The sequence below is a fragment of the Sinohyriopsis cumingii genome, chromosome 3, assembly GCF_028554795.1.
Source record: "Sinohyriopsis cumingii isolate HCF-2022 chromosome 3, ASM2855479v2, whole genome shotgun sequence".
Taxonomy (NCBI): Eukaryota; Metazoa; Mollusca; class Bivalvia; order Unionida; family Unionidae; genus Sinohyriopsis; species Sinohyriopsis cumingii.
The window spans coordinates 62,221,782-62,237,260 of record NC_142963.1 but is presented as its reverse complement, the minus strand read 5'-3'; the positions used below and the strand labels follow the sequence as shown (position 1 = coordinate 62,237,260).

General features: G+C 33.7%; 2 protein-coding genes across 5 annotated transcripts in view; one reads left to right on the top strand and one right to left on the bottom strand.

Annotated features, from left to right (window-relative positions):
* Positions 1-15,479, top strand: part of LOC149802968 (uncharacterized) — a 76,797-nt gene that overhangs the window by 1,208 nt on the left and 60,110 nt on the right. For 2 of the 3 annotated variants that reach the window (XM_089952503.1, XM_089952499.1), the window contains exon 2: positions 13,346-13,429. The exons of the other annotated variant lie outside the window; for it this stretch is intronic. The gene's annotated coding sequence lies outside the window, so the exon portion shown is untranslated. The remainder of the gene's footprint in view (positions 1-13,345; positions 13,430-15,479) is intronic. 3 annotated transcript variants of the gene reach the window in all.
* The window catches only part of LOC149802969 (NADPH-dependent 3-demethoxyubiquinone 3-hydroxylase, mitochondrial-like), an 85,106-nt gene that overhangs the window by 42,269 nt on the left and 27,358 nt on the right, over positions 1-15,479 (bottom strand). The window lies entirely within an intron of this gene.

Below are 15,479 nucleotides of genomic sequence, written 5' to 3'. Positions count from 1 at the left end.
ACCATTTTAACACAGAAACAATATTTTTAAATATAGCAATATAGTATTTGAGTATTTTTGTGTGTATGGAAGGCATCATCATCCAAAGGTAAGTGTAACATCAGCTCTGTCCCAAGCATTGATCATTTCATAGTGATATAGTCTCAGCTGTCTGGTTTCCATGCGTTACTCTTACCTCTCTGCAATGCTGCCTTCCAAGCATGCATCAGCAATTTAAATTTCTGATACAACAGCACAAATAGTGCCAAGCACATTTGGTCTTCACCACCAGTAATGTATTAAAAAAAACCAAAAGGTTGAGAACTACTTGTTGGTTTAGCTCAAAAGGGAGTTGCCACTTACATTGGTGTCATTGCTATTTCTAAATAATTACCTGATATAACATGAAAGGAAATGTTAGTTAAACCTCCAGTTCTTATTAATTTACCCCAGTTGAAGGCTGGGACACAAACCATACACGCTAGATTTTCTTACTATAATTTTAAAAAATTGATGGCAAATAATTCAAATCAATTCTTGCTGTAAACAATCATCATAACCAGATAGTCATATCCGCAATTAACTGGAATTAAGAAATGTGTTACTGCATAATAAGAATTCTTCCATACAGATGCTGTGGTCCTTTGATTAAAAAATATATCTTGGCTAAAAATAGAAAGCAAGTTATTGATGAACATTTAAATTCACTAACAAGAATTTTGTTTCTCATACATTTTTTTCTAAGTTGATGGCAATTCCCATCAAGGCATAATTGAAAATTTTGTTTATAAGTATGTTTGCAGAGAGTGAAAGTCATAGAGAGGTTTATTTTAAGATGCCCCTGACATTCTGATATGTACCATATTGTGTATCTTTCTCTAACAAGCTATTTTAAACATATTTTTACATGCTGTTTAAAAGAATAACATGAGAGTCATAATGATACATTTTATGTTGTTGATTAACCGAAAATTATTATCAAATGAGACATGTCTCCTTTTTTACTGAAATTCTGGCAAAGATCACAGCAGAAAAATGACTATATATATTATGCCAGGGCCAGGAAGTGCGGATATTCAGAAACACTCCATCCACTGTGATTGATGTGAATGAAAAGATGAATTTGAGAAGCAGAAAAATCAAATTCATTTAACCAAGTTCTTTTCCATAGCTGATGTGCATTACATAAGAAAAATTGTGCGTGTTTACATATGACACTTCACTGCTATCTCATCCTGGTCTGCAGGGGTTAAAGCAAGGGTTGCAAACAAGCAGCCCACCAAGCTGTATCCTGTGGCCAGCAAAACAATTGATGTCACAAGGTGTCATAAGAGATAAAGGTGGTGTGGCCCATGGGCCATTGAAAATGCCCTAATGCATCCTTCAGGGTGGTTTGAGTTTTTGAGACCGCTGGGTTGAAGTCTCAGGCATGACCAATGTGGGTATGGTTCATACCAGGGATTTTCCCGGGTTCTTCGTCCACCAGTTATACTGGCCACCATGTATAGCTAATCATGTGCAAAAAAAGGGCAGTAAACCCACAACATGTGACACTGTCAGCATTTCTCATCCATATGATAATGGCAGCTATCTTTAAAAAATTGACAACAAAAAATTCAGATCAATTCTTGCTGTAAACAATCATCATAACCAGATAGTCATATCAGCAATTAACTGGAATTAAGAAATATGTTAATGCATAATAAGAATTCTTCGATACAGATGCTGTGGTCCTTTGATTAAAAAATATATCTTGGCTAAAAATAGAAAGTATGTTATTGATGAACATTTAAATTGAAAATATAAAAAAAATTTTGGCTATTGTTATCCACAACATCTGTAAAGGATTTATTTCCAGTTGGATATTGCACAAAATTTTATTTTTACACAGTGATTCAATAAAGCAACAGTATACTGTACCCACTCATTTATTATAATTCAGTAGTGAGATTAATGAGCTTTTCTTACTTGTTTTTGTGTCATTTTCTATTGAAGTTGAATATTGTACAATAATTCCTTAAATCTACATATATATTGCCATAAATAAACATTGCTTCACCTATAAACAAGAGCAAACTATTATTATAGCAGATTATAAGCCAGAATTTTATTAAGATAATTTAAACCAAACATTAAAGTAATAATGTCCAAATTATGCAGAAGCATTTCCAGTCAAGAATAATAGTAATACTCATTATCAAATAGCAGGACAGGGATAGAGGTGGAAACTTGAAGCCAAGCAGACAAATAAGATGTAAATTTTGTTACAAACTACTTAATTTTAAAGCTTAAATTACATTTTCTTCTGGTCAGTATTTTGTGTGTGTGGCTATTTGCAAAAGAATTTTGTTCTTCCCTTACTGAAAAGATTTGACTATTTTACCACAATTACAATGTCTGTTATTATGACTCTTTGGTCTTAAACTAAGTAACAGAAAAAGCAAAACCAACAATTTTATTAAAATCAACAAATAATTTAATTCTCTGAGTTATAAAATAAACATTTAAGAGGAACTTACTATATTGTGAATTAAATCTCAAATAATCTTAAATGTTCTATCAAAAGTCCAAAAGTGTAGAATATTCTGAATGAATTCCAGGAGTCTTGAATGTGCAGATATACCAATAGTCGTGAATGAGTTAACATACCAACAGTCTTGATGTATCACAATAATACAATCTAGAATATCTTTGAATGAATACAATAATCCAAAAATAGTGTTTTAGTCCAACATGTCAATGAGCACTTTGTAATTCCAATGAATAATTTGAAGAAATAATTCCTCGGTAACTATATCTGAACACAGCAAGTGATTCCATAAAGACATTAAAATAGGAGCAAATGTTGTTTTCATCAGAACCTTATTTTAAACAAATCTAAGATGCAAAAAGATGACCAGAACTTTCTAAGGTCAAAATTCCATGTCAACATGTTTACAAATATTTTATTAAAGCAGAACACACAACCACAGACAAATGTTAACTGTCTGAACTTGTGTTTATAAATGACCATGAACTTAAACTACAACCTAAAATCATGGATAAAAGTTAAGCACACAATATAGATATACATAACACTGTATATTGTATTTTTTTTAAAATTATGGTATATAGTTTACCAATCAGTACAATAAGACATATTGACTCTTTCATTGTTTCAGAGTCTTACTTTTGTGTTTGATCTTAATATGCAGTTTTAAAAAAAATAATGCATGGTTTACAAAGCTAATATTGACAAAACAAAGCAAGAAGAAAAAGAAAATTGCATCTTGTATGACATCTAAGAAAATAGACTAATACTCTATAAATGAAATAAATATACATACTTTGGGGTTTTCTAAGTGGACTCAAAAGAAAAAATTGAAATTATTTTCTTCCTTGCCTTGGCATTGGTGATGTAGGAGTTTATAAGCTACTTTTACTTATTCATCTATTTGTTGAGAGAAAAACTTGAAAATGCAAGACTTTACACTGGTGATGTCATCTTTGGAAGACTTGGTGCAAGATAAATGTGAATTGTTACTGCAATTGCAGAACCCAATAATTCATGTAGGAATTTGATCAGAATTGCTACATTTAATGTTTAGAGAGTGGGAGTCACCTTTCTTGTTCAAATGTTGTATTAACATTAGGAATATAAGCCCTACTATCTCCAGAATCCAGTCCTCTCAAAAGGCAGAATTGTTGGTTCCATATATATATATATATATATATATATATATATATATATATATAAAGGGCAATAACTGTTGCTTATTACCTCCCATTGCCACCAAAAGGTGGCACTAGTTTTAAGCTTTTGTTGGTGAACTGACAGACATTATTCATTTCACCTTCTTAAACCAAGTGGTTATTTGTGCTATTTTCATTCCATCTATTGAGGTTTACATTATTTTTGGACATATTACATCTTATTCTACAGGTGGCATATTTATGTAAATTTTCTTCATTTATCTGGATTTAATCTCTGTGGTTGTAGTTCATTTTCATGCACACTGCTTATTTAACACCCCATGCATATCAGGTATCGCTGTCATTGTTAAGATTCCTTTGTTGTTTCAAAACTAAAAATAATGACAAAGTATAATATGTACAAGATAAAAAAGGCAATCAAGATTTCACATGATCCCTGCCTTAATTGTACAAATTGTTCTTCACCAGCTACATGCAGCACATGTGCCAATTAGTCAGAGTCTACATGATTGACAGTTCTAAAGAAAACATGAAAAATCAAAGACTGCTTAACTAATATCATGAGTATTCCTTCTGATACAGAATCTGTTGCCAGCCTGGTGAGAGATGCTGTTGGCCCCATCACCCGATGAAGAACTTGATAATAGAGTTAATTAATTCTGGCCAATTTTTTCCCATCTTTCTGTCTTGTGTCTTAACTGAGAATTTTGACACTCTGGGAGAGTTGCCACCCTTTTTTATGCAGCCCAGTAAGTATAAGTCCCCCTGCATGTCCAAGCATGACTTTAGGGCCTGTATGTTTTGGTGTTTTATAAATGACTTGAATGAGCCATACTGTCCAGCTGCACCTCAGTTTGATGCCATATCGGCTGCCAACTATATACATCTATCCGTCCCATGATCCATACTGTTCAGTGACTATATGGCTTCCATTGTATACCAACCTACCTTGTCGTCAATTAGTGCCAAGGAACGCTAGCTTTGCCAGGGATCTTATTGATAGATCCATCTGTTGACCTATCATTGTCACTTCACCGTCAATGCTGCAATCTACACCAATGTCCATATGACTGATTCCAGTATCTACCGATTTTAATTTCAACAAGCTGTCCATACATATGCCAACTACATTAAGTGGATATGGCTATCTATTTACTTGTGGCTTACTCATCAAACGGTACAGTGACAGCCTTAGAGATTATAGCCTCACCTCATCTTTCCTTCCAGGTATGCATTATACGGATGCGAATCAAGATCATGACCAGGATGAGCCACACACTGAATGTGGGGATAAATCTGATGATAGTTCATACTCAGATCCCAGGGCCCCTAGTGGCTGAGTGGTATAAAGTGCTCACCGTTCTGGATCACTGACGATAAGGATGTTGTCTCCTCCTTTTGCTTATCCCACAGTTGGGAAAAATGAAAGAAATTGCAGAGTGACTTTCTGCCAAGATCAGTGACCTGGCAATTCCAAAGCCTGTTTTATGAGTCAACCACCAGAATCCTTTATTTCTCGCTGGTATAGGACTGATTTGAATGCATTCTGTACATATCTCCTGGGGTTAAACAAGAACTATGCAATGGGTGGAATGACTCTGCCTTAATAATATAAGATGGATAGTGGAGTTTTGTGCCACTTCGAAGACACCTCTTTCTCCCAGCTAAGCCTGGAAAGGAAAACGTAACCCCTTAAGTCCTTTCATTGCAGCAGCAGACTGACATATCACCATAATAAAGTAGTCTCATGAAGATCTCTGCTCATGAAATAAGAGCAGTCCCTGTGAGCCTTTCCTTTGAGGTAGTGTCTCTATCAAAGATATTATCAAGGCAGGCAGTTGGAACCTTCTCAAGTTTCTCTTGGAGACTTAGCTCCACAATGGCACGCTTTGGATCTGGTAGACATCAGCACAGCCTCTGGATGAGCACCCTCCATAGCTTTTACTGGATTAGGCTGGAAATTTCATGCATTAAGAAGATCATATTATTTCTTTCCAGACATAAACCATATTTCCTCCAGTTGTGATGCTCACAATTAGGAGAGTGAGTTAACCTTCATATGGGAAATCCAATATTCTCCCACCAGAGGTTACCTGATTTATAGGCTGGATGCATAACATTACATCTGCTTATTACCAAATCTCCTACCAGTAATGTGACCAGGGAACATATTCCAAAGAGATAGCAAATATTTTAATAAATTATGTTTCTCCTAGCATACTTGCCTGATCACATTACTTAATACCCTCCCATCCTCCCTGCAATGTGAGCATCCAGTTACACAAAATGTTCCGCTCAGCTTAAGCTAGCATCACCCAGGTGGCAAGAGGAGGTAAGGGGCAAGAGTTATTGTCCTTTATATATTATAAACAGGAAAGATTAATTTTCATCTTTGAGAGGCCAGAATTCGAGAGTTAGTATTCCTAACATTAATTTGATCAAAGAAACAAAATTTACTAAAGGATTTGCTTTTTTTAATTAAAGTAAAGGATTGGGGAATACATTTATATAGTATTCCCTCAAGTGGCATGAAAATGGAATCTAGTAGCCAAAGGAAAGGTGGTAGGCTGGGGCTGAATATAGACTATTGGTGTTCCAAGAAACCCTTATTTATTTATTTCCTGTGAGTTAAGAGATGATACAAACAACAGATAGTTTTCATCTCACGGTTTTTGTGTTAGACCACTAATAGTCTTCATCCCATATGCGTTAGTCCTTGACATGACTTGCTAAGACAGATGACTCTCCTTGGAAGCAAAGGGAATCGGATGCATTTATTTCAAATTCATGTCAACCATTTATTAGCTTATTAAGTTTAAAATCTAAAAAAAATATGTCTTTCTTTATTATAAAAACTGGCTAAACTGAATTGACTTATTATTAGATGAGTTTGACACAGATTTCTCCACTGAAGAAAAGGGGGATTTTAGGTAATGCATGTTCACATTTTTGGCAATATACCATGTAATTTGACTATATTGTACACTTTGCAGAAATGCTGTGTGACTATGTAACATTTAGTATGAAGTGTAACAAATTTATACAGCTTGATTTATCTTTACTATGGCAGAAGAAATACTGACAATATCTGGTTATGGAACAACAGAGAAAGATAATTTGAACATGGGTTGGTGCATACATGTTTGATGAAATAACTCAGTATCAAAATATACCAAATTATGATTTAGGTATGTCCAATGAATAATATTTGGTTTTAGTAAGCATTTTATAAATGGTGATGAACTTTGGGTAAGTTCTTAACTGAGGCATCAAAATAATGAAGCAGTAGATTAAGAAATATAATAACCATTACTTGTACTCATGCATAAAAGTAAGTTTTAATTTATTTCTTTTAGTAGTTTTTTACTACATATTTTGTTGATTTGTTTGAATCAAGAAGAGAAATTCATGTTTCACATGGCTTAAAAAATTGTCTGTGTATCATTTAGATACATGAAATGACCAGTGTATTGCTTGCCAGGTGTATATTTGGTATAATCTATATATTAAAACTTATTGCCTCAATCAAAATCTATTATAATTTATTGAATTATTTGTTAACTTTGTGTAAATGTTTAGCTGATGCAGCCAATAATGAAACAGTCAATAAATAAATAAATAAATGAACAGATAGATAAATAAATAAATATCAATTATAATCATGCAGAAAGCCCGTTGACCATCTCATTTGGAAAGGTTAACCATTTTGTTCACTGAGAATATATTCTCATTCTTCGATTCACCCTTCTTTGCCTTATATTTTAGCGAGAATATATAATGATTGATACGTTTGATCTGTTGTTGTCATTACAACATCTACTGCTGTTTTTAACAGATGGACAGTTACAGTATGTAATCCTTAAACAACATCATTAGCGAGTGCTCTTTAAGTTGGTCACTTTAACAAAGCACCACTCGCATTTGAAACTAAGTTGGAAGCCATTTAACGTTTTATCATCAACTAAAAGCAATATGTCAGTACTGGCTACAATGAAGACAACAGATCAGTGGACAATTAGTTGATTGTTTAATTATAGCAATAAAAGCTGTAAAAACAGAGTAATTTTTAGTAAGAAATATTATCCAGATACCTTGTATTATCCAAACTATTCATCCATTTCCTGCTAAATTTTTGTTGTTTGGTTTTTATCGTTTTTTTACTACTATTATCAGAACATAGATTATTTGAGTACACCCACTTAATCAAAGTAATTATGTGGTCCAAAGTTCTCTGATCCTATTGATATTGTGGCACATTTGAAATGTGATAACCATCATGAGCTGCATGTGTGATTTCTTGAATCTAAAATTTGTCAGTCCCAGCTGTGAGTACTGATTGATCGAAAATATGTATATTGTTTTCTACTAATGCAGTAATTGAAATCGTCTTGTGATAACCCAGTTATTAATATTATTTCAATTAATGGCATTAATTTTATGTAAATTAGGTTTCATAAAAGAAAGTTGTCATTGGACTATTCATGTATTTAAAAAAAATATATAGGAAGTCTTTTTGCTTACTACATTGCATCTTAAAAATCACCAAAGAAACTGGAAGAGGTACAAAGCGCAAAAAAGTTAATTCCAGCAATGATGACAGTGAATCATATGAAGATAACAATGATTTTACTGTGAACTAGACCAAAACATCCACTCTTGAGAATGCTTTAGACACATGTGACATTCTCAGCTCGTACATGGGATTGTGGAAAAACGCCAGTGAGTTTCATAGCAGGACTAGCGAAATTAATGATTATGCAGTTAAATAGATTTTCATTAGAAAATGTACAAAACAAAACTGTGCTCACAAGTTTCTTTAAACATGTTGTTTAAAAATGTAAAAAAATATTGAAAGAAGTGAATATCACATGGAAAACGAACTTATCAAGTTGTCCATTGACTCACCAGATCTAAAATTTGTTTTGATGTTTTCATGCATAATGAAATGTCAATATTCGTAATTTTGACTGTTGTTTTTGTCTTGGTTTTATGCTGCACCAACAAAATTACATTTTAGATATGTAGTAAGGAAACAATGCAAGAATAACTGAAATGGTTCTTTGATTTATTACTGTGGATTGATGTACACTTGCACTTTGATGACATTTGATTATCCAAACCCCTGTATTAACTGATGTTCTCTTCTGGATATTCTGCATATGCTTGCAAACAAGGCTGTGAAACATGTTTTGTCTACCTGAAGTTGTTTTTGCTTATTCATGCTTTGAATTATTTTTTGTTGTTGAAAAAAATTTAAAAAATGTATAACAGAAAATTTAAAATTAAAATTGCTGCAACAGCTGTAAAATCAAATTCATTCATATAAAAATATTTTTTGTGTGACAGACTGATATTAATGTCATGAAAGTCTAATCAGGTCATCCATCCTTCCATCCATTCTCCATCCATCCATCCATACATACATACATACATACATACATACATACATACATACATATATACATACATACATAAATACATACGTACATACATACTTACATACATACATAAATACATACCTTGAGAGGTTTTTGCTTAATCATTTCTAACAAGCTTAGTTTGTTCAAAAATGTGTACATACAAACTCATAAATAAATTCATGCATTTGTCTGAAAATTTAATCAACAGATAGAAATATGATCATTAATTTTTCTACCTCAATTTTTGATCCTTAATCTACTGTCAATATGCTCTGTTTTATTATTATTTCCAATTGCAGACAATTTGAAAATGTTATATAAAAAAGACCCAAACAATACAACGTTGTACTGGCCTGCAAGTCTAATCAGGTCCTCAGCAAACACGTATGCATAAAAAAATGTCAGCAAAAAATTCCTTTGTGTATGTTGAATAATTATTGCACAGTATTGCTGAAAATCTCTCAAGATAGGCTGAAGTACAGCTGTTCGTATGGGACTATGGGCACAACCAAATCAATATTCCCCCACTGATGGAGGCAAGTGAGAATCATTGACTTGTTTATAAACATATGTACCCAATTTCATCAAACTGCTTTGCCATTTAGTTATGTTGACAACTCTCATCAGTTGATGGCATTTGTGTTGTGCAAAATATAGTTTCTAAAGTTTTGTAAACATTTCAGAATGTTGTCAAGCATAGTTGATACAATAAATAGGAAGATAAAATGAATCATCGTTCTGAACCTAATAATTGGAAACACTAATTAACCTAATAGTTTATTGAATGTTATTTCTTTGCAGTAATATACAAAGTAAAGAATTTGTTTCAGGAAGTTATTTGTATTATAGCTAAAAATATTAATTAGATATAGGAATTAACTTAATCCTGGTGTTGAGAGAATATATAAAGAATGTGTACACATTTGTGTATGTGTCTGAGAGCTTTTTTGGAAGGTGTGTATGCATTTGTGTATGTGTCTGAGAGCTTTTTTGGAAGGTGTGTATGCATTTGTGTATGTGTCTGAGAGCTTTTTTGGAAGGTGTGTATGCATTTGTGTATGTGTCTGAGAGCTTTTTTGGAAGGTGTGTATGCATTTGTGTATGTGTCTGAGAGCTTTTTTGGAAGGTGTGTATGCATTTTTGTATGTGTCTGAGAGCTTTTTTGGAAGGTGTGTATGCATTTGTGTACATGTCTGAGAGCTCTTTTTGGAGATTTTATTCCAATGTGTATGCATTTGTGTATGTGTCAGAGAGCTTTTTGGGAGATTTTATTCCAGTGTGTATGCATTTGTGTACTTGTCTGAGAGCTCGTTCGGAGATTTTATTCCAGTGTGTATGCATTTGCGTACTTGTCTGAGAGCTGTTTTGTAGATTTTATTCTAGTGTGTAATCATTTGTGTACTTGTATGAGAGATCTTTTGGAGATTTTATTCCAATGTGTATTGCATATGTGTATTGTGTCAGAGACCTTTTTGGGAGATTTTATTCCAATGTGTTTGCATTTGTGTACTTGTTAGAGAGATCTTTTGGAGATTTTATTTCAAGGTTTGATAAACTGATGGAGCAGATGGAGGTGTTGAAGCATGACTGAATGATGGTGGATTTGTTTTTAGAATTTGGTCTTACAGTGCAAACACTTAAAGCAAAGGTGAAATTAAAACCTAATCAAAATTTTATTTTTTAGTATTGCAATTATCATATAAGTTTGGAAGGTTTTGGATGCAAAATATTGCATAAGTATCAGGTATTACCTTACAGCTTACATTAGCCGGATTGTCATTGGAAATGATAGCCTGTTGACCTTTAGTATGTTCATGTAAATTGAAGGAAATAAAAGTTGACAAAAATAGTAAATAGATTAGGTATTTTGATATCAATAAACGAAGTATGGCTTAGCTATTTCCTTGAACAAGTAAGTTCAATTCTATATATATATATTGATTTTTTTCCTCACCCTCTGATATCTATGTCTTTCACATATCTACAAAGATGCACACACAAGCACCCTACGTTTTTGAATCAGAAATTAAATCTAAATTTCATTCATCATGGCTAATTGATCAAGGCTTTTAATGACCGATGTTTGTTTGGTCATTTTATTGCAGTTGTTCTTGTCATTGATGTCATCTTCATTTGTATCCTTTGGAAGTATCTTGCAGATGCACTATTACATGACCAAGTAATTACCTACCTCCCATGCGAAAGAGCAGCTTATGCAAACATTTTTCTTGGACATACACAGTTGTCATGTGGATTATTTCTGAAATGCAATTATTAATGTATGATTTTCTTATGCTTAAAACTTAGGAAAATTCTGTGTGTAAACTTACTTTACTTTGTGAAACAGGGCCATAGTTTGCATGTATATTGTGCAGAATGCTTTGTATAGAGGTAAATAAGTTACTTAGTAGATATAATCAACTGCATGTTTAGTGTTTAATTTGTATATTTGTAGATAGCTTTTAGGTATCTGAAACATGGCTCATGTTGCTCGCACCACAATTTAGATGATTACTTTTCACCCAATCTTAGATGTATATTAGTTATTTTAGTTCTGCCACATGAATGGTGATTTTAAATTGTAGTTCTGTTGTTGTGTCAAGATTAATTTTTAATGCAGAAACAGAAGTTGCAGTGGACAAAGATTTAAGAGTTATGTTGAGAAAACCAGATGAAAAATGGCAGCAAGAGTGTTTTGGGTCTGTGCAGTGCATAGTTGCCATTCCAAATTTGGGGCTGTACTATATGCAAGTGTAGGAAATTAAGTGTAGAAAATTCAACCCCAGTTGAGTGCAGCTTGGACTCACAAGTATGTCAGCATCTTGGATAGTAATTTGTGGCCACTTAGTGCAAAGAAGGAGTTTCCAAACGGAGAATAGCCCGTCCAGAAGGATAGTTTACTGATACATGATTATAGGAGAGAAAAACTGGAAAAATGTTAACACACTCAGTTCTTAAGCTGGCCATCACTGACCTCAGACCTCAACATTGTTGAAAATATATGGCAAACAATTACATTGAAATCAGATTTTTGACTGATGTCATTTATTTATGTTGTTCATGAGGTTATTTTTGTCTCACTCAATCTGCCCAATTACAGAGGACTTTAGGATGCCATATCAAAGCAATTACATTCTATAAGAGCCAATAGACTAATTTTACCTACAGTCAATTTGCATTTACATAAATAAGAAACATTTGACCTTTTTACTGATGATAAACATTAAAATAACAATTACCTTTTAATAGTCACACACACACAAAACCCAACAAGTAGTTCTCTGCATTTTTCTTCAGACATTACCTATGGTAGAGACCAACAGTCTTTTGGCAGTATTTGTTTTGGAGATTTTAGACCCTTGCTCTGTTATACTATTGGTCCCTCTCTAGTGATTAATAAATATTCAAAAATCTATTCTTTGCAAATATCTGTAAATTGTCTATGTAAAAAAGTTTAACATTTCCAAAGTTGATGGTTTTATGTGTAAAATTTCCATTCCATGGACTCTGAATCCCATTTTGAAATGACAAAAAAATCCCTTGAACTCAAGGGGTGTGGGGTGGTTGAAATCAGTTCTTAGATTCTGAACAGTTCAAGAAGGTTCACTGGAGTGGTTCAGGTAAAAACAATTGTGGCCTTTTGTGAGCTAAAGTCTTGAAAAAAGGGCTCATTTTGGGCAGACAGTATTGATAAAAGGAGGTGTTTACTAGCAAATACCTTTAAAGTTGTCCTTCACCCCCATGCTACCAGAGCACTAATGCAGCACTATGCTTCAGTGCAATTCCATTGCATCAGTAAAAATAGTATGACAACTAATGAGCAATGGTCTGTTTCCTGTCATCTGCAGGCACAAACTTTATTATTACTTAGTTGTTTTTTGAAGAGCATGTGGAAAATACCATACTGTATTTATTTGTGGATAAAGCACATGTGATAACTATCATCATCATAAACCCAGATTATTTGTACCTGTAGATCATGGTCTGTGCTGCTTGATTGAATTATCAGTATATCAAATAGTGTATGCCCATATCTACCAGCGTGTACTGTGACACCAGGTCTGGGTCTGTGTGGTTTTCAGGAGGGAGGGAGATGCATGTTTTATTAAAACTAATACAGTATATGGTTTCAACAGGACAGCACCCAACCTTCCCAGCAGCAATTATTCATATGCGCATATCACTGCAGCTTGAGTGTTGACTGGTAGAGCTTGCTCACCAGACTTACTGCAGCATTCATTTTCTCTTTGCAGCCTGGCAACAGGTTGTACTAAACTCAGTACTGCTGGACTTTCTGATGATTGCAGTGAATAACTGTGTGTGACAGATAATGTTTGGTAAGTCCAGTTTCTATAGCGAACATTGTCAAGAGCTTTTATTTATAATGAGTATGCAATACTTGGGGTGTGTTCTGTTTCACAGATGAGCTCTTTGTCCTATTTACTTTGGTTATGGTAACATGAATTGTACTGTATAATTATAATCTGCATCATTGCATTGTAAAAGATAAGTGTTTGCTGATGATTGATAATTGTAATTGACAAGATGATTGATCAATTAGTGTGAAGCACGCTTGGGTCAACATAAAATGCATATAGAGCAAAGCTTGTCCAAAACTCCGTGTCCCCAATTTTTGCCCATGAAACAATGCTAGAATCTTGATGGGAGAATGCAGAAAATTAGCTTCAGGATGGTATGGTTTGGCTTTGTTGTTTTTTGGCACAGCAACACAAGGAGGTTATTTAGTGCAGAGGTGTGTCTTGCCTCATGTTGCATTACCCAGTCTGGTCTGATGGTAGATTTAAAACTTGTACCCTTTCAATCACAAATTCCACATGGTTACCACAGAGGCACCATATCTTCTCTCTTCGTGATGAATTTAGGAAAATGTAACTCAGATATTTGTTTATACATACTTATTACATACATTCATTGCTTTTTTACTTCTGTTCTGTGGGTTTAATTTGGGAAGTACTTTATTGAGATAGTGACTTACATAACAGTCACAACACTTTTTACATTGACTTAATGATACGTTTTTGTCCCAAAAAAAGTTTTTCTTTTTCAATGTCTAACATAAGGCTAAGATTGTATTAAGCATATAAATACATGTCACTGACTTTTGTTAAAATGTGTTTCAAGGTATTTGTGAAGGATCTTAGAAACATTATACTAGATGACTGTATGTGTCTCTTTTAGTATTAAACCCTTCCAAAACAAGAAAGTTACTGTGACCTGCATTTGACATTTTTCTGTCTTAGGTTATCTTTTATGCCTTGAGCCCATAACCATGTAGGATGTTTGTATGTCTTTTACATGCTATCCTTCTAAAATGATGAAACCTGGAGAGAAAATGCATCTTGATGAGTACTATATGCTGTATATGTTATTTGTATATGATGTATGTTCTATTTGCATAATTCTATGTTGCATTTCCTATGTGTGTAAGATGCACATTTTAGATTGTATCTTTACATCTGACAATATTTAAAACTGAATTTGTTAAGTGCATTATTGCAGTTCTACAGGGCCCTGAGTGACCAAGTGGTCTAAAGCACTCATCATTACAGATCACTGCCATCTCACCTCTGTCTGTGTGGGTTCGAGTCTCAGGCTCGGCCAATGTGGGTATGTGAGAAAGCTTGCCAGTAGCTTCTCATGGGTCATGGTTCTTTCCGGAGTTTTCCCCAGTTCTTCCTTCATCATTTATGATGGCCACCATGTATAGTCTATCTTGTACAGAGAAATGGCATTAAACCCTATAACAACAACAACAGCAGCAGTTCTGCAATTTCTTGTAAGCGATTTTATTGTATGTTACATATGTTAAGATTTTGAATTGTGTCTTCCCAAATTTAAATGTTCTCATTGCCGTTGACAGATTGCATTAAGAATTGCAATGGTAAAATATTCACATACAGAAAGTTACGACATAGCACAATAAGAAGTTGCAAGTTGACAGTTGGCTTTATGCACAGTGCAGTAGATTTAATGTGCCATTATTAATTAAACAGGAGAGGTCACAGTGACATCTGGATGAAATCCGTATATTGCACATTCAGATCCATCCTGCCGTGTCTCAACAGCAATATGGTATTTGATGCATAATTAATATAATGTTTTCTTCTCCCACAGTTTTTTTAAAATATATTAAATGAATGTTCCTTCTACAGGTGAAGAATTGTGAAGAAACTGCACATCACCTTCACTTTTTATTACAGTATCATCTCCAGTTTTCTTATTCATGCTTTTTAAATTTTGTTGTAGTTTCTAAATTGATGAACCATATTGCAAATTGGTTATTAGGATAATTTAAATTTCAACCATCCCCAATGCTCCAAGTGATAAATCTACCCGATTTACAACTCTCTCTCTCTCTCTCTCTCT